The following is a 21383-nucleotide window of genomic DNA, read 5'->3' as shown; positions in this document are numbered from 1 at the left end:
CTTTATCTCTCCCTCCCTCCTGTAAGAATGGAATTTGTGTTGACAGTTTTGGCCTTTAATGGCACTTTTGTGCCGCGTGAAAGTATTTGTTTACCAGGATCATATGCTGCTAGCTGTCAGCCTAGAAGAGATTGACTCCTTAAGATAAAAGAGTGTATTACATGCTTAAGAGGCCCCTTCACACTGTAATTATCCACATCATAGTAATGGTGTTTGGTGTGCCTCAGTTCCTAACACTCTGAGAGCTCAGACCTTTTTAGTTACGCTCTGGGTCACTTCTTAAGCCGGACTCGCTGCCGTTGTGAATGAGAACCACCATGACTTCTGGCCGAGGGAGAGATGGGATTGGGTGGGGTCAGGGGATAGGGATTAGAACAGAGATTGGAGTCTGAACACAAGGTTGGGTGAGGTTATCTGTGTTTGATTAAACACAAGCATAAATGAACTTTCCAGGCAATTTGGGTGTTTCTGCACGTGATTTGTTCGTTAAATTCCTGTTACTGTGTGGTTTTTTGAAATGCTAATGACTTTACTGTCATTGTATGACGTGACCTATACAAACCCCACAGATAACAGTAGGATACATTGTACCATATGCCAACATCACACACAACACACAAACCCAAGAACCAGCAAGACCTGCTATTTTTAAGACCTCACACTTTGCTCTCTGTCCCGACCCTGGTCTTGGTCGAACCCTAACCCCTTTGAAATGCCACCACTCCAAACTCCACCTACATCTGTTTCAAACCAGCCGTATGTGTTACTCTGTAGCATTCCCTGTTGAACCATGTAATTTCCAGGCAACAATAGGAAGAATCAATTCGTACATCCTTTCTGATGCACATATTCCCAGTCCTCCTTAGTGTCTGCTTGTTTGCTCGATGGCCAGAGTAGCTGGAGAAATTACAGCTTTTATTCCAGGCACGGTCAAGTGGAGAGCGCATTGGCCTGTGTTCTGGTGGGAGAGAATGCCTTGGTTTCTGGGTCTTGCCCTGATTCAAAGATGGCGGGTCAGTCGTGGTAAACGGCAAGGTCACAGTCAGTCAGACCACATGCAGCCTGTGGCCTGTGCCGCTGCCAGGCCGGTAACGGGCCCCCGCGTCAGCCTGCCGGAGGAACAGCGAGGTGCGGATCCGACGGGTCAAACACGGTTTTGTTTACCGTTTGATTATGATTTCAGTCAGTCATTTGTGGGTCTTTGTGTGACAGGTTCAAAATAGATGCTTGACACAAACATTTTATTAGTTATGCATAGAAATAGCTTTATTTTAAATGTATATGACTTCTTCTGGAACATCTGGTGTTGTGTAAAGTTGTGTTTTTTAGGAATCCTTTACCTATGGGGAAAACCGGGTGTATTGATTGGTTGCAGGCCTGCTTGTTGGACAGGAGGAGCACAAACAAACAGTGACCTTCCCCTCTCTGGTTCCTGTGTACGTCTCTGAGGACAGTTCTGGAAAGGGGCGGAGGGGCGGAGGGGGGGGGGCGGAGGAAGAGGAATGGAGGGAGAAAAAAACAACAGAAAAACCTGTTTATTTCAAACATGTTGTAAAAAACAGAGGGGGTTGTGACGTTAACATTTTTTGACAGGCACATTAGGCTGCAGAAAGAGCAGCGTGCTTGGGGCTGGGGGCATATGGTAGTGCCTTCTGCTGGCGTGGCTTTAGAACACGTTATACCACTGTGCCAGGGTCACGACTGGCTCAGGTTTGTTCCTTCTGTCTCACTCGCCTAAATACAAACATCACAGAAAAACAAAAGGGAGGTCACACACTGAAATGTTTTCTTATCTTTCGTGCAAAAGGACAACAGAAAGATTTCCTGTCAAACGTTCCCAGAGATCAGACTTTTTTTTTTTTTTTTTTTAAGCGCGGGTTCTATTTTTCCGAATAGCTGTGTCTGTGTTTATTTCCCTCATCAACAGCTCTTTGAAATGCCAAACGATTACTCTTGACAGTTGGGCTTTAAACACTAACCAAATTACCTTAGGTTAGGTGCAACATCCCTTTACCAAAAGTACTTCCTCTGCTGCTAACCCTATAGCCATGCTGCTAATCTTACTGTCCACTGTGGGGCTACGTCACCACAACCGGGTGTGTTGTTCTCTGCTGGGATTTCAGAGGATGAGAGGTGGGGATAGTGGTCATGGCCAATGTCAGGAGACAGGCCAATGGTGGAGGGTAATTATAGTTTACAGTACAAATGGTTTTTCCAGGTTCATTCAAGCACTGTGTACACTTTTACATAGTCATTACAAGGAAAAAAAAATGAAGAAGTGGCCACAACATATGGCTACAGCAATACAATGGTTTATTTTTATGATATTTGATGAGTGGTTTTTAATTTAGATTGTCACTTCTGGCAACCAGCAGGGCAGATGGTGTAGACTTGAGTGCCCATCAGAGCCTAAATACCTTCAGGCAGCTGTTGCTAATAAACTTTTTTTCATGTTGTTTTTTTACTCTTTTATTTCCGTCTTCTTTGCATTTTTTCTTGTGACATGGATTAGGTCAAGAGGAGTCAAACCTGTTACAACACCTGTTTCTGCATATGTAAATCTGTTGTTTTGTCATTTCATTAAACAAGAAAAAAAAGGCCGGGGTCCCTTGTGGTTGCAAATGTGACTGGCAGTGAGCCCACTTGGCACGACGTACAGAGAGAAGAGGGGGGCGAAACCAGGAGAGGGGCGAGGAATAGGGATGGAAGGGTGGATGGGGAGTTTAGAAGAAAACTTGGGTTTCTTCTGGAAAGACAACAGAACTAAAGGATGCTCCCCTCTGTCACCTTCCTCTGGAAGTCTGCCTGCGTTCTGAATAAGACAAAACAGACTCACTCAGGACACAGAGCAGATCACAGAGCAGATCACAGAGCAGATCACAGAGCAGATCACAGACCGAATGTCAAGGAAAGGAGGTTCTCTCTCTCTTTCCCTTTCTCGTTCTCCGGATGTGTGTAAGATTGTGGTGTTTAAGCAGGATATGCCCAGCAGCCAATGACTGGCACACGCGTGGCTGCCACGCGCCCCCCCCCCACCTCTCCTCCTCATCTGGCCCGCTCCTGCGGCTCCTGCTTCCCACCACATGTGCCAGGCCTGCTCCCTCTGGCTGCAGGGCTAATTGTTCCCTGGTAAACTGCATGCTTGTTGGGCTCTTCCATCCTGCCCTTGTCCTTGTCCCTGCCCCCTTTCACTCCACCACCACCCCCACACCCCCTCCCCAGACACACACACACACACACACACACAGACACAGACACACTGAGATCATGATCTCGCCATGCAGTTTATTCTCCTCATAAGTCTGGAGATTTCGGTTGTAATCCGGTCTGTGTGCTGAATGCAACAAATACACCATGAAATGACAGGTTCTTGCTGGGGCGTAATGCAGAGTGCCTGTGTGAGATTAGTGTGTCTGTTTGCTGAACGGGGAGAAGAGGAGGAAGGCGCGCTGGGACTCTGCATGGCTCTTTCATGTTTTCTGATTCGTTGTGAGAAGGGCCCTCAGGAGTTAGGTTGACCTATAGGATGTCCAGCCTCGTTCCTTCGTTGCATTTATCCCCACCTTCAGTTCCACCTAGCCAGGGTGTGGGTGCGGTTCTAGAAGGCAAGATATGTGAGGGAAGATATGTGAGGCCATTGACACGCAAATATTCCTTCTGTTTGTTTGTTTTTTCTTTTAACATTGTCTCTGTTTGCTATTTTATTGTTTCCTATTATACTGCATATTTGTACAAACTCATGACATTAACAGTTTATGGTTATCTATCTACCTAGTCAAATGTATCGTATTACGATATTACTGTTACAGTCTGTGATGAGTAAAGATCCTCTTTATAGAGGATAGACTGACATACCTGAGAGAGAAATACAGACAGACAGACAGGCGGGCAGACAGACGGATGGACGGACAGGCCGGCAGACAGACAGGCAGACAGGCAGGCAGGCAGGCAGGCAGGCAGGCAGGCAGGCAGGCAGGCAGGCAGGCAGGCAGGCAGGCAGGCAGGCAGGCAGGCAGGCAGGCAGGCCTGGTGATACCTGGGTTGTGTTGGTCTCCATGGTGAGCTAATCTCCTCCGGCCACTGTGGTAGATCTGCCATCCCTTGGCCTACTCAGATGTGTCTCCTCTTGCTGCTTACAGGCAGCCTTAAACCGCCATACAAACACCCCCTCTGATTCTCAGAGTTCATTAGAGATGGGCCTTTGATGGGCAGGCTTTTTATGTGACTACGGTTTCAAATACCTTGATGTAGAGGCTTAAGAAGCCATTGTGCGGTAAGCCCTGCTTTTGATGCGACTTATTTAGATCTGCATAGAAAATCAAGGAGAGTAAATAACGAGCCAGCAGATGGAAGCAAGGAGATAAGGCAACGGCCAACAATCGCATTTGTATTTTGTTATGATGTTGACAGCAGCTAAAATTCACTAATCTAGAAACCCTGATCTGCATTTCAAAGAAATCTCATTTAGCAGCGGGGAGGATAAAGTTCTTCTCATTGTGTCTTTTTTATTGCATTCTTCGCTAATTTATCTGCTGCAGATTTAACGTTGGGGCTCTGTCGGTGGAGAAGCGGGCAGCGTGCGTGTAGCTGAGGGGGTCTTAAATACTGTGAAAGCGTTAACGTCTAGACTGTGAACTGAGGGTAATTACACGTCCAACCATGAATAGAATGAGTTTGAAGACTCATCTTTGTTCGCGGGCCTGAATTGCTCCACTGGCACTGATAAGGGGCATTTGGTGTCTGTAGAAAATATTGCCGGCGACTCTCCATACCGCCCCTCTAACACGGGGATGGTATTTACTATAAAGATAAAATTATTGTGTACAGTAATCTGACTTGTTAGCATAATGTCCTCTTTCATCAGAGGACCATCCTTTGCTGTGATGTGGAGGTATTTCTACTGCGGGTTTTAAATAGTTTATCTTGACTTAGTACCGCGGTTTATGTAAATATCAGCCTATAGCATTATTGGGACTCATGAATACTTGAATACGGTCTGTATTTATAAGTTGATAGAATTTAGAGATCATTTTGTGTTCAGCATAAAGATATGTGTGGTATTTGTAAATCCCTAGAATTGGAGGTCATACAGACTAATAGCGTTTCTAATGCTTTTCCTCTGAATAAAATATTACATCTTTACAGCCCAGATGTGTTAAGGTATTAAAGTAAACTCTGCAGTTCATTTTGAATGAATGGACCATTAACTGAAAATTATGTTTTTTACTTTATAAAGCGTCTGGATCCAACAAAGCACTTCATATGAACATTTATGCAAACAGTTGTAAATGGTTTATTAAACTACTAACAGCCCTGTTTACAAACTATTCAGATTCATACTAAAAATAACCGAAATACTGACATAAAGCAGACATATCTAGCAATTTTCCTGGCCTAGATGATGAGATGCTGGTGAAAATGTCGTCAAGCGCATTTTCGAGTGAGACATTAGACCTTACAGTAGCCTACGTAATTTTGTTCTTCTCCACTGAGTAAATGTTACGCAGAAATCTGTGCAACACTTGCCCAAACTCAGAACAGTAACAATAATAGCAGTTGGCAGGTTTTGTTTTCAGCAATGCCGTTCGGGCTGAGGGCCTTGTTTGCAGTTCAGAGAGCACATTCCACAGGATTCAGCAGTTGCTGGTTGCCTGTAGGGGTCAAAGGAATTCTGGGAGAGAAAAAAAAGAAGCCCTACTTATGGAACAGCTCGGTCGTTAGCGGCCCGCCCCGCCTGTCTTCGGTATCAGAGGCTAGCCTGCACAGCTCTCCACGAGGAGAATTTCAATGTTGCGAGGGGTCAAGTGTTTAAAAAATGATGTATGCGCATTAAAACGTCTGCAGGGATTCCACGGTGTAGAAATACCTTCCTGTTGTACATAGTGAATCTAACCAAACACGCAGTGTAAGTGAGACATCAAACAAACAGTCCTACATTGCACAGATAACAATGTGGATGGTTTGATTCTGACAGTTGAAGAGAAGGGCATGAGGATTCTAATTGTGTCAGGTGAACAGAATGATTTACTTTGCAATGATAGCTTCAGCCTCGCAGGCACTGCACCCTTCAGCTTGGAAAATGCCCTCCACATATTTCTCCATAGCTATAGCATGTTCTGTACTGTACCTAAACCTACATGCTTAAGCCTTCACAAGGCTAAGTCCCATGACACACACACACACACACATTCTCTAATTTGCACGCTAGCCTGTAAATTCCAGGTGTACTTTGTTGTTCAGAAGTTTAACACATACAGAAATATGTTCTCTACATGTATGCACAGGCCACATCAGGGCAGACCGATGAGCATGAATGGGAATCGTATCCAAGTCGATAACGTTTCGTGTAGGAAATACTTTGACTTACGACGTCTCCCATGTTTTCTCTTGCCAGATCCTCGACACCTCTGGACTTCCTCCACTCCTGAGACGGACAACAAACACAGTTTTCCCCCTCAGGGTACGTACCTCAACACAGCAGCACAGTTTTCCCCCTCAGGGTACGTACCTCAACACAGCAGCACAGTTTTCCCCCTCAGGGTACGTACCTCAACACAGCAGCACAGTTTTCCCCCTCAGGGTACGTACCTCAACACAGCAGCACAGTTTTCCCCCTCAGGGTACGTACCTCAACACAGCAGCACAGGGTCCTCTGGCACAGTCCCCCATCCTCCTGACACTTGAGTCCGAATTGGACATTCATCATACAGATTACACACACAGAACATCTACATCATCCGTACCTCATCTACAACTCATTCGCCCGTCTGAAGGTTTAAATGGTACGTGTTTTCTCATACGGTAGTTCTGTCACGCTACCTTTGGATGTTACCTGGATGAGATAGCCTCAGACACTTGAAGTAGAGGTTACGCTCCCGTAGAAAGTAACAAATCTTCATCAGCTCGCCGTGATAGAATTCTCATCATCGGAGCAACCTTCTCGGCCTGCTCTGTTTAGTCTTCACACCCCGCAGGTTTTCAATCTACTGTGGCTCACAAGTTATGATATGCCTTAGAGCTTGTGTGGGCCCTGGCGGATATCTCGCTGCCTTTTTGAATGTTGGGGGCATTTTGATTTCACATTACTGTGCTGTGTTATTGAGTATTGTAAGGGAGCACTTTATGAGAAATGACAAACGTAACTCAAGTAATGTGGGAATGTATGCTTTTAGAAAATAGTTGAGTGTGTTGTAGAATGATGTATTTTTAAGTTTCTCTGTTATTTTCTGCCTTTTGTTTATAGTCCAATACATTTCTGAATCTCATTTCAGGATGAAATATGCCCAGGCTGTGTCCGTAGACCAAGTCAGAACTTGCACTGTCTGAAGTCAAAACTGGTGAGTGAGACTGTACAGCCATACTGCTTACTGTACTGTTGTCTGCATGCCTGTTGTTATGTGTTGGTTCTCATGCTTGTGTGGTTCATCAGTCACTGCCTTTCCGGAAACCTTCAGGTTAAAATAGATATTTGTACTTGTAAAAAACAAAACTAAGCACTACCACACAGTTCGAAAGAATCATATCTTAACTACGATGGAGACAATTTCAGATTACCATCTGAATTAAATTATAATGCAATAATGCCGGTAAAAAGCCGGTTAAAAAGTGAGCACGCAAAAGGCAGGTTTGTGTGACAGTTTTCAAATCAAAAACTTCGGTCGGGGCATTAACTCAGAACGAGTCTAAACAAGTCTAAATGGCTGTTCAACCTCCTCCCAAACACTTCTTCGGCCATTAGTTAGCGTTATCCTTTTCCGTCTCCAATTACGTTTATCCATGGTGAGACATATCCAACCCTTCACTACAGATGTTTGGCGTCTGACAATGTGTGTCAGATGCCTCCTCAGTCTATGACCGTGTGCTCTGGAGTCACATTCAAAAGGATTGACTCATAATCATCTTCACCTGCTGGCCTTGGATTCTTTAGGCTTGTTCCGTCGTGGCTTGGTGACAAACTGCTGCTGTTTCCTCAAGCACTATGAATCTGCTAGTTTATTCTTTGGTGGAATGGGAATATATTCTGTAAAAAAAAAAAAGTTAAAATGTAATTTCAATACTGGTTGGTAGAGAGGCAGAGGTTGAACATTTTGTTTCAGTTTGTTGCATTTAATTGTTGTTCTTCACCTTAACTATTTGTCTCCTTTGTGCCACCTAAAATTAGTTATAACTTAGAAGTTTGTTTTGGTCTTTTTTTTTTTTTTTGGTCTTGTTTCCTAGAATCCAGGCCATGAGTTTATTTGGATATTCTGACCCAGTCTCAGCATGAACATCTATTTTACTCAATATTCCACTGCTGAGTTTTGGCTTTGAGGTCCAGATATGATTCAAGTGCATGAGGCTGGAACCGGACGGCTGGTTTGGGTGGCTCCGCTGTGGGGCCTGGCCCTGTTTCACTGGAGCCACATCTTCACAGGGCTGAGCAGAGCTGAGAATCCCTTTCCCCACCTTAAAGAGATTTGAATATTAGTTTTAAATTTGTTGAGTATCCCGTTAAATCTTCAAAGATGAACTCTCAAAGCATATCTGCTCTCCAACAGAAGGCAGTCTAATCATTGCAAAAAAAAAAAAAAAAAAAAAAAAAAAAAAGTATAATTGCCCTAACTCCAAGGCCCTCAAATGTACACATGTATAAAAGTCTACAGCAATTAAGCATATCTTTGGCTAGTTTAAAGTGGAGCTTCCCTGGACTGATGGCTTTTGCTCATATTTCCAATCCAAAATTGATTTCTTGTCATAGATCAGAGCACTCAGTCAATTCATTTTCAACCCTCAAACGGGATTTCTGAGCTGGCTAACTGTTCTCCCAGGAGTGGGTGAGCCGGAGGAACTTCCACGGCTCTTTACCCAGGACACCCTCACCAGCGGAGGGGGAGGACGGGAATCAAAGGGCCTCTGACTGCTCCCCATTGGCCTGCTCCATTGTGTAGCTGATCTGGGATTGGAGGGGAAGGTGGACAGAGGGATGGAGATCAGCCAGAGCCCATACATTTGTCTAATCTTTATCCACCATTAACCCCAGCGCCCCTGTGTGTGACTGGGATCAGGGCAATGGTCAATCCCCTATTCTCCACCACCCAGAATATTTTAAATTTAAGCCCCACTCTTAACAAAAAAAGTCCTTCTCATCAAAGGTTCACTTTCTCACTCACTCGGTCCCAAGGATCTGCCTTTGCTCGCCCTCCTCCCCTCGCTCCCCCTCTTTATGGTCTGCTGTTTTGTCTTCCCACTTGGAAAGTTGGAAGTTCTGGAACTTTCCCAAGTTTCCATATTTCAGTTTAATGAGGTTTGGTTTGGGGTCTCATACTGTCGTGCTGTGAGCAAATTGGAGCAAGAGTGGAAGGACCTAGTTCCTCTCTTCACTGATCTCTGGGCGGATTAGGAGCTGGGTTCGCGTTTAAATAGATTCTGGAATTGTACTTACTTCCACAGAGAGAATATAATTCGCACCTGATACATATATTCCCAACCTTGAGCTTGTCCTTCACACAGGCAAACACGCCATGTGTAACCTATCCCCGCTCAGTCACAGAAGTCTAACAGCTCTGAGATGTTTTAATACCTCAAACTTTAACTGGATTCAATCCAGACCCTCTCAGGGAGCTTATAGTTTTTCTTTTTTACATCTCCATTATTTTCTTTCCAGATTCACTTTGTTTATAGAAGTAGCTATAGTGGTCTTCTGTGACCCTGCTTTGTATAAAGGAATAATGAAGAAACAGGAAAAACGAGAAGGTAAGGTAGAAAGAAGATCTGAGTGTTTGTCTGGACTGGACAGTTGCTATGAGAGAACTGTCACAATGGGAGGCATGGTCAAGCCAACCCACAGCTTCCTTCAGTCGTGATGGGGAAGGCTCAATGAGCTAATTGATCCAGAAAGCTAGCTATGCTAATCAACAGTGTGAATGGACACGCTCTGCAGAACTGACAGCAACCCCTCTACATGTCAGTCAGGCACTCAGTTAGTGGTAATCTCTCTGAGAGTCTGAAAATACCACACCATCATACTGTTTATTCGGTACGGAACGTGTATGGGTGGCAGTCTGTAGTTTGTCTTTTAATCAGAACACATTACAGTAATATACTGCTTGTAAGGATCACAAGCGAGACACAAACAGCGCTCAGTGCCATGTCATTTTGTAACGTGATTTTGAACACAGGCTGTAACAGACAAGGAGCAGGCAAGGGCTTGTGGTTTTAAGATTTGCAGCCCTCGGGCAAAGCATCTACTCATTAGACACACATTGGCCTCGACTCCTAACTACTCGTGACATGACTGATTGCAAATAGTTTACGCACAATCTTTTTAAAATTTTCATAAAAGGGTGGGTCTAGAGTTTCACGTGTTATTCTTTCCCCTCCGAGTTAATTGGAGAAATCTTGGGTGCGGAAGCAGGCCAATGGCACAGTTCCAAGAGCCTGAGATTATTGTGAAAGAGAACTCTTCTGAGGGCACGACATCAGAGACGCCTGACATGGGTTTGAACTCGTTGTTTCAGGTGGGGAGAGTTATGAGTCGCTTCAGTTGCAGGTGATCGTGTCCAATGAATTGGTCTCACAGAGTAACACGTTCTTTTTGGAAAGTTGAAAAATTTTGATCGTCTCCGCGGTTTGAACTTGTGTGTGTGGCTGCATCTCCGCGGTGACACACAGGTTTTGGAAAGTGCACAAAAAAGTCAGTTCCGCCTGTTATTTTAACGAACCAAAAATGTATAACAAGATGAGCACAAACAAAGATTAGGATTGTGGAGTACGATGTATTTATCATGACGATAAAGTAGCTGTAGTGTAGGAAACTGTGTGCTTTCCCTGCCTGATTCTACAGTTGTCAAACACTGTGAATTTCTCTACTCTTTGGATGAACTGTGTCTGACGTGTGTGTTGTGAGTCGGTGTTTGTCTTTGACTGTGTGCGTATTTGAGTGTGTGGTTGTGTGTTTGTGCTAAAGTTGGATTTGCAAGTGAACACATTGTGTGAATGATGTCATGGAATAGACTCGTCATTAGCAGTTATTGGTTTCTTAGAAACATTGATTTTTATTTCAAGCTTTGAAGCAATAGAGTAGCTGGGATTTGGGCCTCCTGTGGAGTTGTAAGTCTCTAAGATTATTAGAATAATTGGCAACAAAGAAGGTTCATATAAATGTAAATTAGATTAAATTAGTTCAGTTCCCCATTTTGTATATTATGAGAACTTTTTTTCACACTAATCCAAATAGAGCAATTATATACCAACACTCCACTGCAGCCTCACATCTTTAATTTTGATGTCATACGTCAACAATCCAAAGGGTAACACTTTGAAATAGTTTATAGGATATTAAGACGTTGATAAATTATGTTATCACCATGCCACTGTGTCTTGGCCCTGACATTTTTCAGATTCCACCTTGAGATAATGCTTTCTCCCAAGCTCTTCTCCTTTCCACCTCAAGTGAAAGCTTCAAATCCGACCCAGTCACAGCCACTGAAAAACCTTTTACTACGCAGGCAACAAGCCAAGTCTTTTGTTCATTATGCTCATTTGATCGTGGCTTGAAAAGGAATACACAGAGGGGAAATACTACAAGAGTTTGGAATTTGACTTCTAGACCACAAACCGCAAGCCTAGACAGTGACAACAGCTACCTAGTTTGACGGAAATAGTCCGAGAGCATCCAACACACGTAAACTCTCACTCTCACACACCCACACACACACACACACACACAAACACACACACACACTCACTCTCACACACACACACACACACACACACACACACACACACACACACACACTCACTCAGACACAAACACAAGTGTAACATACTTGATTTGGGTCAGAGGGCTGACAGACAGTGGAATGTGGATGTGTGTATGTTGACAAACTCCACTGCCCACTGAATGGGGTTTCTGATTACACCTCATCATGCGTGCTGCGGTGCTCTCCACCCTCCCCCTGTCCCCCGGCCCCCAGCCCCGGCCCCCTCTCTGGAGGTGACTGCTGGGCAATCATGTGGTCACACTACCTGACTCTCTGCTGCTCACAGTGCAGTTGACAAAAACAGCCGGAGGCTTGTCATGTGGAAAAGATTCAGTCTGCATATTGTTCTGCTGCTATACCTTTCTCTCTCTTTCCCTCTCTCTCTCTGTCTCTCTCCCTCTCTCTTCCTAAGTGAGACCAGGGTATATGTTGGTCCCACTCACCTGTGAAGGGAAATGGAAGTGTGAGTTTGCGAGTGTGTGTTTGAGTGTGTGTGTGTGCGTCTGTGTGTGTGTGTGTGGTTTTGCTTTGCAACTTTCCTCGCTCTCCTAGTCTCTCAGCTACTCTCTCCGTCAGTTTAGTTACACTTTTCATGTCATGTAACATAAAGCTAGCGGTCAGTGAGAGCTTTCACCTGTCTGTCTGTCAGTCAGTCTGAGAACCTGCTGGGCTGCAGAGCTGCACACCTGTGTTTATCCCTGCTCTGCCAAGAGAGACGACTACCTCTCCCTCTCCCGCTCTGTCTCTTTCAACCTCTCTCTCCCTTTCCCTCCCTCTCTCTCTTTGTTGGCCTCTCTTTCTCTCACTCCCTCTCTCTCCCTCCTTCTCTTGTGTAGTTTTTCTTTCTTTCTTTTACTATCTTCCCTTTCCTACACCCACCTGCTCACTCATGTTACCACCCACATCACTCTCTCTTTCTCTCTCTTTCTCTTTCTCTCTCTTTCTTTCTCTCTCTCTCTCTCTCTCTCTCTCTCTCTCTCTCTCTTTCTCTTTCTCTTTCTCTCTCTCTCTCTCTCTCTCTCTCTCTCTCCCTCTCTATTTCTATTTTTCTCTATCTTTTTCTCTGTTTCTCTCTCTATCTTTCTCAGTCGATCCTTCAGTTTTTGGAGCTTCCTCAGTCACTCTGCTGCTCAACGATCAGCCCTCCTGTCTGAGGCGCTGGGCTCTCAGTTGCACCTGGTGGAGCACACACACACACACACAAACACACACACACACACAATCCCACACACATACACACACTGCCTCTGGCTTTAACGCAGACTCACGCCACTGCCAGAGGACTGATTGAAACTCGTGTCTCAAAGTTGCTAATGCTCACTGAACCATTTTATTGAAGATAAAGTAAATAAAAAAAGGTACGTATGAGAATTCTCTGGAATAGACTGGAATGATCTGGCAGGTAAAACACACACACACACACACACACACACACACACTCTTATTGGTTTGTAGAGATGTGGAGAAGGACAGGAGAGTGGGTGATCTGGAGGTGTGGGAGGGAGAGAGGAGGGTAGCGATATTTTCTATGGCTCAGGAATTTCACAAGCCCAATGTTTTTAAAGAGGCTGTGCAGAAAGCACAGTTTGATTTAAAGGTTTTCTATGGAATACCACCCATATATACTCTATATAGACAGATATACATTCCTCGTGTCATTCTCTCTGTTCAGGGTTTGTGTACAGCATAGGTGTTTCTATCCAGGACTCTCTTGTGAATCTCTCGGAAACAATGACAATACAATGACAGAAAATGGAAATGGTTCATATTGGTATGGAAACAATTCCTCAAAGTGTTCATGTATTTGCATGTTGTTGATCCGTGGTCGGAAACCATCCCAGACCAAATGACTAATGCAGATACTCTCAATCGTCTCTTAAAATTCTTATTGAGCGTAAATACAGTCATTTTCCATTACAGAACGCTCAACTAGTGACCCCAGTCAAACTGCCGGGGGGCAAACGCAGCCCAAAAAAAAATCCACATCATTTGTTTGACTCTTTTCTTTCTGTCTTGACTTACAAGCTCCAAGCGTCGCTTTGCTCTATTCACTTTCTAATAGTGCTACACTTTATGTGGAGTAACAGTCACTGTATTAGGGGAATCTGGGAAGCAAGTTCTTGTCACTACAAGTTGAAGCAGTCCTTTACAGAACGGTCATTGTGTTGGGTCCTCACAGACGGCGAAAGACGTATGGCTCCGAACAGTGTTGTAAAGAGCCCAGTCTTTCATATTTTCGGGGAGAATTATGTAAAACTCCTTTGTGTTCCCACTGATTCCTTTTTGCAGGGCTGAAGTGGTATAGGTGACATGGTAATACATTAGCTTTATGCTCAATAATAAATATTCTACCAGGTCCTACTCACTCCATTGCTCATGAATGCGCTCAGACGGCCAGCACATTGTCGTAGATGCGAGGTCATTCGGAATTCAGTCCCTCTCTGCCTTTTGTCAAACATTTTCTGCGCCACGATAGTTTTCTCATTTATTTCGTGAATAGTCAGTGGGGAAAGGAGGCGGGGGGGGGGGGGAGAATATGAGTTTTACATTATGTAAATGATGGAATGGGTCTCATAATCTCACGTGTATTCATCATTACAGACATTGGACCTGTGTGATCCTGGCCTCCATTTTACTTTTGTTCCCTCTGTTCTGCTCTATGGCTGGAGGAGGCTTTAATCCAGCCCGACTCCGCAATGACTGTGTTTACTACCTATCATTCAATAAGGAGCTGAAGAATAGCTCTGTTCCTTTTGTCAGTAAATGCTACATGAATGCTCTGGAGCCAACCTGAGAAGAAAGCTATTGTTAGCGGCATTGAGGATAAGGTTGAAAGGGAAAAAGGTTCATTTGACACGTGTGTGTGTGTGTGCGCGTGTGTGAATGTGTGCATCTGGGTGTATGCGTAACATATTTGGTAACCCTTGAACTCTTTCTGTGCCCTTGAATCCCGTTGACTCCCCTGTCGTGGCTGGGCCCAGTGTGTGTGTATGCAGAGCTGGAGCAGTGGAATGTATGGTCCCAGCGTTAGAGAAAGATAATCCTGTGTATATGGCTGTCTGCACAACAACAAACTGACACTGCAACGCAGGGTAATTATTGTCTGTAAGTAGGGATTAGGAAGAGAATGTTGACAGCAAATTGGCTCTCTGCATGTGTGTTTAATACACCTTTGCGTGGATCAGACAGACTATTACATAGTGGCAGGTAAGTAGTGTCTCTACCGTATGTGAGTCTCATCTCTCTGCCCTCCCCCCCCCCACGCACACACATCACCCTCGTCCTTTTCACTACTCTCATATTTACATCTGCCTGCTTTATTTTTCTCTCACTCGTGCCTGTGATACATGTCTTAAGTGAGATAATGAGATTTCTAAATATATAATCCCTTCAGATTCCTATGAAGGTGAGTTGTTTGTCTGGCTTTTCTGTTTTTTTTCCTCTGCAAATTGTTTTCCCTTCATAGAGTCTTGACAGCATTAATGATCAGGACACCCCCCCCCCCTTGCCCTCCCCCCACACACACACATGCTTGCTTTCTCTTTCTTTGGCGCCGAGCGAAAATGAAAAACAATCATGCCGACCTCCAGCGACCCTTTCTGACGCGCAGTCAGTTAAATGGTTTGTAAGACGCTTAATTACCAAATGGTATAATCGTTATTCATCTCATCATGAGATGTATAATATTAAGTGAATCATCTCCCCTGAGTCCCTGTGTTTCACAGATCAATAGGTTTACACAGCGCTGGAAGGGGGGGGCTGGAACCCTTCTGAGCTTGGGACGGGAGCGCAGACTCAGTGATACACACAGACAACCCTTTCTCATTTATTTACGTAATTAGCTTTCATATAGGTTTAATTATGCAAATGTTACCCCCCCATCTCTCTTTCACCACTCCGAGAGAGTGAGAATGTGCGTGCTACACTCTTAGGTGTGTGTGTGCACGAGGAAAAGGGATATGAGACTATGGACTTGGGTTGTGGTTGCAGTGTGTGTGTATTGTCCTGCGCTAGGGTGCTGTAGGCTGAACTGTAAACTGTGCCAGTTTGTTGCATGTTTTTTTGAAGGAGTGCCATGTTTGTTAATGTGATGTGTTGATCTCCTGGGGGGAGGGGTGGGGGGAGGGGTGTGGGGGGGGGGGGGCAGTGCCTGCTGCTCCAGTGAGTAGAACTCATCCCAGGAGTGACTATGTTGGAGTGGGGTCTTTCATTCAGCGCAGTCACCACCACTACCCACAGCTAATTGTCCATTATGTCCTATTATCTAAGCCCTGCTCCACTGTAACTCTCAGTACTCAGTCTTGTTGCTCTTAGCCGGTTCACTTCCTGCCCTGGTTACACCTCTGTGGCAGCTCTCCTGCCCGAGTGTTTCTGCCATTCTCTTTGTTCCTCTGGTTTCATTCAACTGGATCATCCGCCAGGAGCACGTCGCCCCGATGAATAACCCATGTCCTCCCGGACCCTGGTCCTGCGAGGCCCTCCTCACAACAGACTAGATGTTTCCTGTTTCCCCCTCAGCCTTCAGGTGGCGTTACAAAGAGCCGTGTGCCCCCCCCCGGTATTTGGAGCGTGTGTCCGTAGCAGCGAGAGGAGGGGGGGGGGGGGGGGGGGGGGGGAGTTCACCGATCTGTCGGAGGATTCGAGGAGTCCTCAGAAATGTCACTTGATGGCACTGTTTCCTTGTCCTCCCCGAGTCTGGCTGCGGGGCCTGGTCTGTGTCTGGGTGCAGCTGTGGGCCAGGCAGGTCTGGGACGCCTCAGCCTGCCACACGTTTACCTCTCCAGCCCTGGAAACAAGGGCTTTAATGAGATCAGTGAGAGCATAGGTAAACAATCAAGCAGCTGTTTACACTGTTGTGAAAACAGTTGTCTTGACTCATTGTCCGGTTGTCAAGTATGTGTTATCACAAGGATGTTTTTAGAAATTACATATACATATTTTTGTATTGTACTATATCATATTTTGACCTTCCTGTTATATTCATGTTGAAATACAATGCGATTATTCCAGTCCACTCCTTATTAAGAACAGTGCCAATTTCCCAAATTCCAGCATTGTTCCTATACAATAGCATGTCTTTCACAACAAGAATTCCTTTAGTAATTCAACCGTTGAGATTAATTAAATAAGATTCCTCCGATGCTGCCAGGCATTCTGTCGATAATTGCATCAACACGCTGATACGTAAGTGTAGGAGAGTGTTTCTGTGGACGCAGTTCACTTCCACCCAAATCTACCCACGTTCTCCTCCACTGCACTTGAAAGAGCTCTGACTGTCTTGGTAGTGCTCCACTAATGACCCTTAATAGCGTTCCAAACAGCCTTTAATTCTCACTTCTTCCTGCAATACGCTCTAAAACGCAGAAACATAAAGGCAGGAATAGAGAAGAGAAGAGAAAGTGTTCAAGAAGAGCTGATGACCTCTCCTCCATTACCCATGATGCACCTGTCTTTAATCCAGCCCACAGAAAGGTAGAAGGAGGATCGTTTAGCAGTATGAAATATATGAATCAAAGTGAGTTTGAATTGGCTGTGGGTGGAGGGAGGGTGCGGGGGCGGGGGCGGGGGCGGGGGCGGGGGAGCGGGAAGGGGCCTGTGGGGGTGTGAGGGGGGAGGGTCAGAAGATATTAAGTGCTCACAAACCAAATAGATCAGAGTAGCATTAGTATGTGTTGGTCTGTAATGCTCCATGTGAACGCCCTGGAAAGAGGCCATACATCACTGTGAAAAATAACCCTGGTGGTGTCTGGCTAATACGCAGATCATAAATAAAGGTGGGAGTGTATAATTGAGGCGCATGCATGGGGGACTCTGTTGGATATGAGGAATAGAAATCTGTGTACTGGTAAATAGATAATCACACTAAAGTAATTGAGGTTTTCAAACCCCAATCTAGTCAGTCAGCGTGAGCTCGTTTGCATGTTAATCACAGAAGGTGATTTGCTTCATGGCAGGGAAGTCCGCACGCTTTCATAACCAGCTTTTAATTGCATTTAAAATGTCACAGAGGTGGAACACATGTAATTTAGCCATAACTGTGTCCAAATTAATGGGGACTGTGGAGGCACGCCATTGGACGGTTTGAAATGAGAGGGGCCGTCCGTTGTTGAGTTGCTTATTTATCTGAACCTTCCTCAGTATCCAATGACTTCTCAAGAGCATCTTCAGAAATAGATGAGAAATTTGTGTCTTCATTGCGACGGCTGCTCGCTAGTAAATAACCTGTCTGGATGCGGCTTATCAAGGGGGTAATGAAGGAGATTAAAGACAGGTGAAAAAGTCAAAGTATTGGGTTGAAAGAAAGAAAAAAAGTTTATTTTCTTTCATCACCAGGTGTTCTTTCACCTATAAATTACTGAGATGATGTTTCCATAACACAGCTTAGGGTCCTCTGAGGGGGAAACCTGCAAAACAGACATGGTTAATTTTTCATAGTGGTGGACCATCAGGAGCAATAAGCCAATATTCCTCTTCCTCTATTCCAGATGCTCTCCCCAGTGCTGCATCTTCCAAACCCTAGCTCTTACGTTTTTCCAGAAAAAAAAACTAAAAAAAAAAAAAAAAGTTCTGCCGAGACCTACATGAAAGGGAGGAACTGTTGAAATGTTAATTTTACCATCTGCTGGTAGCCCTGCTACCTTTTTTGTGTTTTCTTCTTTTTTTCTCTCTCTCTCCCTGCCCTCTCCTAGTCCCTGTGGTTCTGTTCTGTTTTATGAATGCGCTGGTATTTTGGTTGTTTGAAGTTGGGGATCTCGGTGAGCATGGCTTTGACTGGGAGGCAGAGAGGGTGCCACATGGAGGGACTGTCCGATTAGCTTCCTGTTTAGAGCGCAGTCCCTCACTGCCTCTCTCTAGTCCCCAGGTCCCAGTTAGCCTGTCGTACCCCAAATACCCCCTCACAAGGCTCTCTCTCTCTCTCTCTCTCTCTCTCTCACCCTCTCTCTCTCTCTCTCTCTCTCTCTCTCTCTCTCTCACCCTCTCTCTCTCTCTCTATCTCTCTCTCCCTCTCTCTCCCTCTCTCTCTCTCTCCCTCTCTCTCTCTCTCTCTCTCTCTCTCTCTCTCTCTCACCCTCTCTCTCTCTCTCTCTCTCTCTCTCTCCCTCTCTCCCTCCTTCCCTCTGAATATCTTCAGGGAGCCATTTAATGTGTTTATCTAAATGTTGTAGATTTTAATCATTCGTTTACAAGACCCCAAACACCACTTCCACCGTCTTATAATGCTTTCTCTGTAACACACATTTGATCCGCAGAGCTTCCTCCTTGCTTACAGTAAAAAGAATCAACAACAGTTCTGCACAATTTGTCTCCTTTTTCAGAGAAGTTGACACTTTTTAAAAACCAAATTTCCCCAGGTTTGCAATAAGACCGCTGCCAAATGGACAGATTCCATTGTGAGATTTGATATTTGGCAATTAGGCCGAAACATCCTGTGTGCAGAGTTGCTTAGCATTTTCCTTGGCTGGGATCTTATTGTTTAGTCTACTCTCATTGTGAACTGTTTCTGAGTCCACACTGACGGTTGTTTGCAAAGTGCTAGGAAAATGTGAGAGGCCAGTGCCTTACTTATATATATTTATTTTTCCTGTCCTTGGAGCTGGAATCTGATTTGTGTTCATGTTTCCCTATTCTTTCTGAGCGGTTTTTAAGTGTGGCTGCTGAAATCTAGACTTTGTATGACCTCACTGTGCAGCCTGTGTTTCATTAATGACCAGCCCATGTGGTTTGGGGAGAGGAATATTTTTCATATGACACCGCCTTGCATTAGTGCAGAGTGGCAGCTGCACAACCACAAAACCGTCCAATTTTGTGGCTTTGAAAGGTGTGAAAAGTTCAGCTCCCTACAGCCAGCCTTGCATTTATAATTGTGTGTCTGTGTGTGAGTGTTGAAACGGAACTACTGTAGACTTGTAAAACAAAGGAGTAAAAAAGATCACCTGCTAATGATGCATTTGTCTTTCATTCTCCTTGGTAACTTGTAAAGTAAAGAGGGGGTATATATTTCAGAGCGAGACATTTGCACACTCACAGATTTGACATACGACGCCTCAGAGAAGCCACCTAAAATAACAAGCAAGTATAGTCGACGGAAAAGCACAAGGTAGCCGTCCGACATCTTCATTCAGTGAGGTAATGAAGATGTCATACGGTTTAAACCTTTGTACTATAAGGGGCTCATAGTCCTCTCATACAAATCTTTTTTTGTGTTTTTTTGGTCAAAGTGCCACATCTGGTCTCTGTAGCATTTACTCTCTGATTGATTGATTTGCCAGGCTTTGTTGGAAAGGACGCAGGCAAACCACTCAGCAGTTGACTAAGAACCATGCAACAAAACACAGACTCACTTAGAGAGCCTCTGAGCCCTCCAGACACTGAACTACTGTAACTCTGTTGGGTACCTTGCAGGATATTGAATATCCAAAAGGAAACCTCAGATTTGTCCCGTCCAAAACAAAGAACCCTTGTCTGGACCCCCTCTCCTTTCTCTCCCTTCCTCTCTCTCTCTCTCTCTCTCTCTCTCTCTCCCTCTCTCTCTCTCTCTCTCTCTCTCTGTGTCTCTATTCCTCCCTCCCTCCCTCGCTCCCTCTCTCTTTCACCAGACTATGACTGTCATTGTGACACAACAAAAACACCCCTTCATACATACGATACCGTGTGTATATTTTGGGAGATCATTCTAACCGTTCATCACGACACACTCCTATGGCCCTGGCAGCGTCAAGCGTTGTGTTGTCAGCGGAAAGCATGAGTTGGAACACGGAGAAAGATGGAGGTTCATCTTCGTTCATCTTATAGCAACTGAGTGTGTAATTGCCTGTGTGCATGTGTGTGTGCGTGAAAGGGACTCAGATGGCTGAGTGGTGAGGGAATCGGCCTAGTAATCAGAAGGTCGCTGGTTCGATTCCTGGCCGTGCAAAAATGACGTTGCGTCTTTGGCAAGGCACTTCGCCCTACTTGCCTCGGGGGGTGAATGTCCCTGCACTTACTGTAAGTCGCTCTGGATAAAGAGCGTCTGCTAAATGACTAAATGTAAATGTGAAAGAGAGAGAGAGAGAGAACAAAGAAGAGGATTACCTAATAGTCCTGCTATGTATTTGAAGTGGAGCCTTGTTTGTTTGGGGAGACGCAGCCCAGAGAGTGAGCTGGGAGGTGCCTCATAGGCTGCTGATGGGTACTCTTAAACTGTCAGAAACCTCCCCTTTGCCATCCGTCTTGCAGAATAGATTGCAACAGGCTTCGACAGACAGACAGGCCTGAAGGAGAGAAGGAACAGGAAGAAAACGTCTCAAAGTTAGCAAAGTCTCCGAAAAATTATTAGATGCGTCTTTGTAAATTAAAATCACCAAATAGACCAAATACTCAGTGCGTGCTCGACACTATATTTTCAGGTTTGGATGTGAGGATATCCGTAATGTCGCTTTGTGTGTTTGTAAACATTATATTCTCAGATTATCACCTTATGTGTTGTTTTTCTGTTGACTTAGAGAGACAAGAGATTAATTCTCACATGGCAAAAACATTGACTACTCGCGTAAACCACTTAATTACATGCCACGTGTGCTCAACAAACTGTTGGGTGAAAAACATGAGAAATCACACATTTGTTGTAGTTGTTAAGAATAACCGTGGAAACCCTCTGTTAAT

The 21383-nt window shown here is 44.8% G+C and overlaps 1 protein-coding gene across 1 annotated transcript in view; it reads left to right on the top strand.

Moving 5' to 3' along the window:
• The window catches only part of foxp2 (forkhead box P2), a 110292-nt gene that overhangs the window by 2887 nt on the left and 86022 nt on the right, over window positions 1–21383 (top strand). Inside the window, exons 2-3 of the mRNA XM_084701338.1 lie at window positions 6395–6460; window positions 7272–7337. The gene's annotated coding sequence lies outside the window, so the exon portion shown is untranslated. The remainder of the gene's footprint in view (window positions 1–6394; window positions 6461–7271; window positions 7338–21383) is intronic.

Source organism: Hypomesus nipponensis, chromosome 7 (assembly GCF_054491055.1).
Source record: "Hypomesus nipponensis isolate SF chromosome 7, ASM5449105v1, whole genome shotgun sequence".
Lineage (NCBI taxonomy): Eukaryota > Metazoa > Chordata > Actinopteri > Osmeriformes > Osmeridae > Hypomesus > Hypomesus nipponensis.
This window is presented reverse-complemented; position numbering and strand designations above follow the sequence as displayed.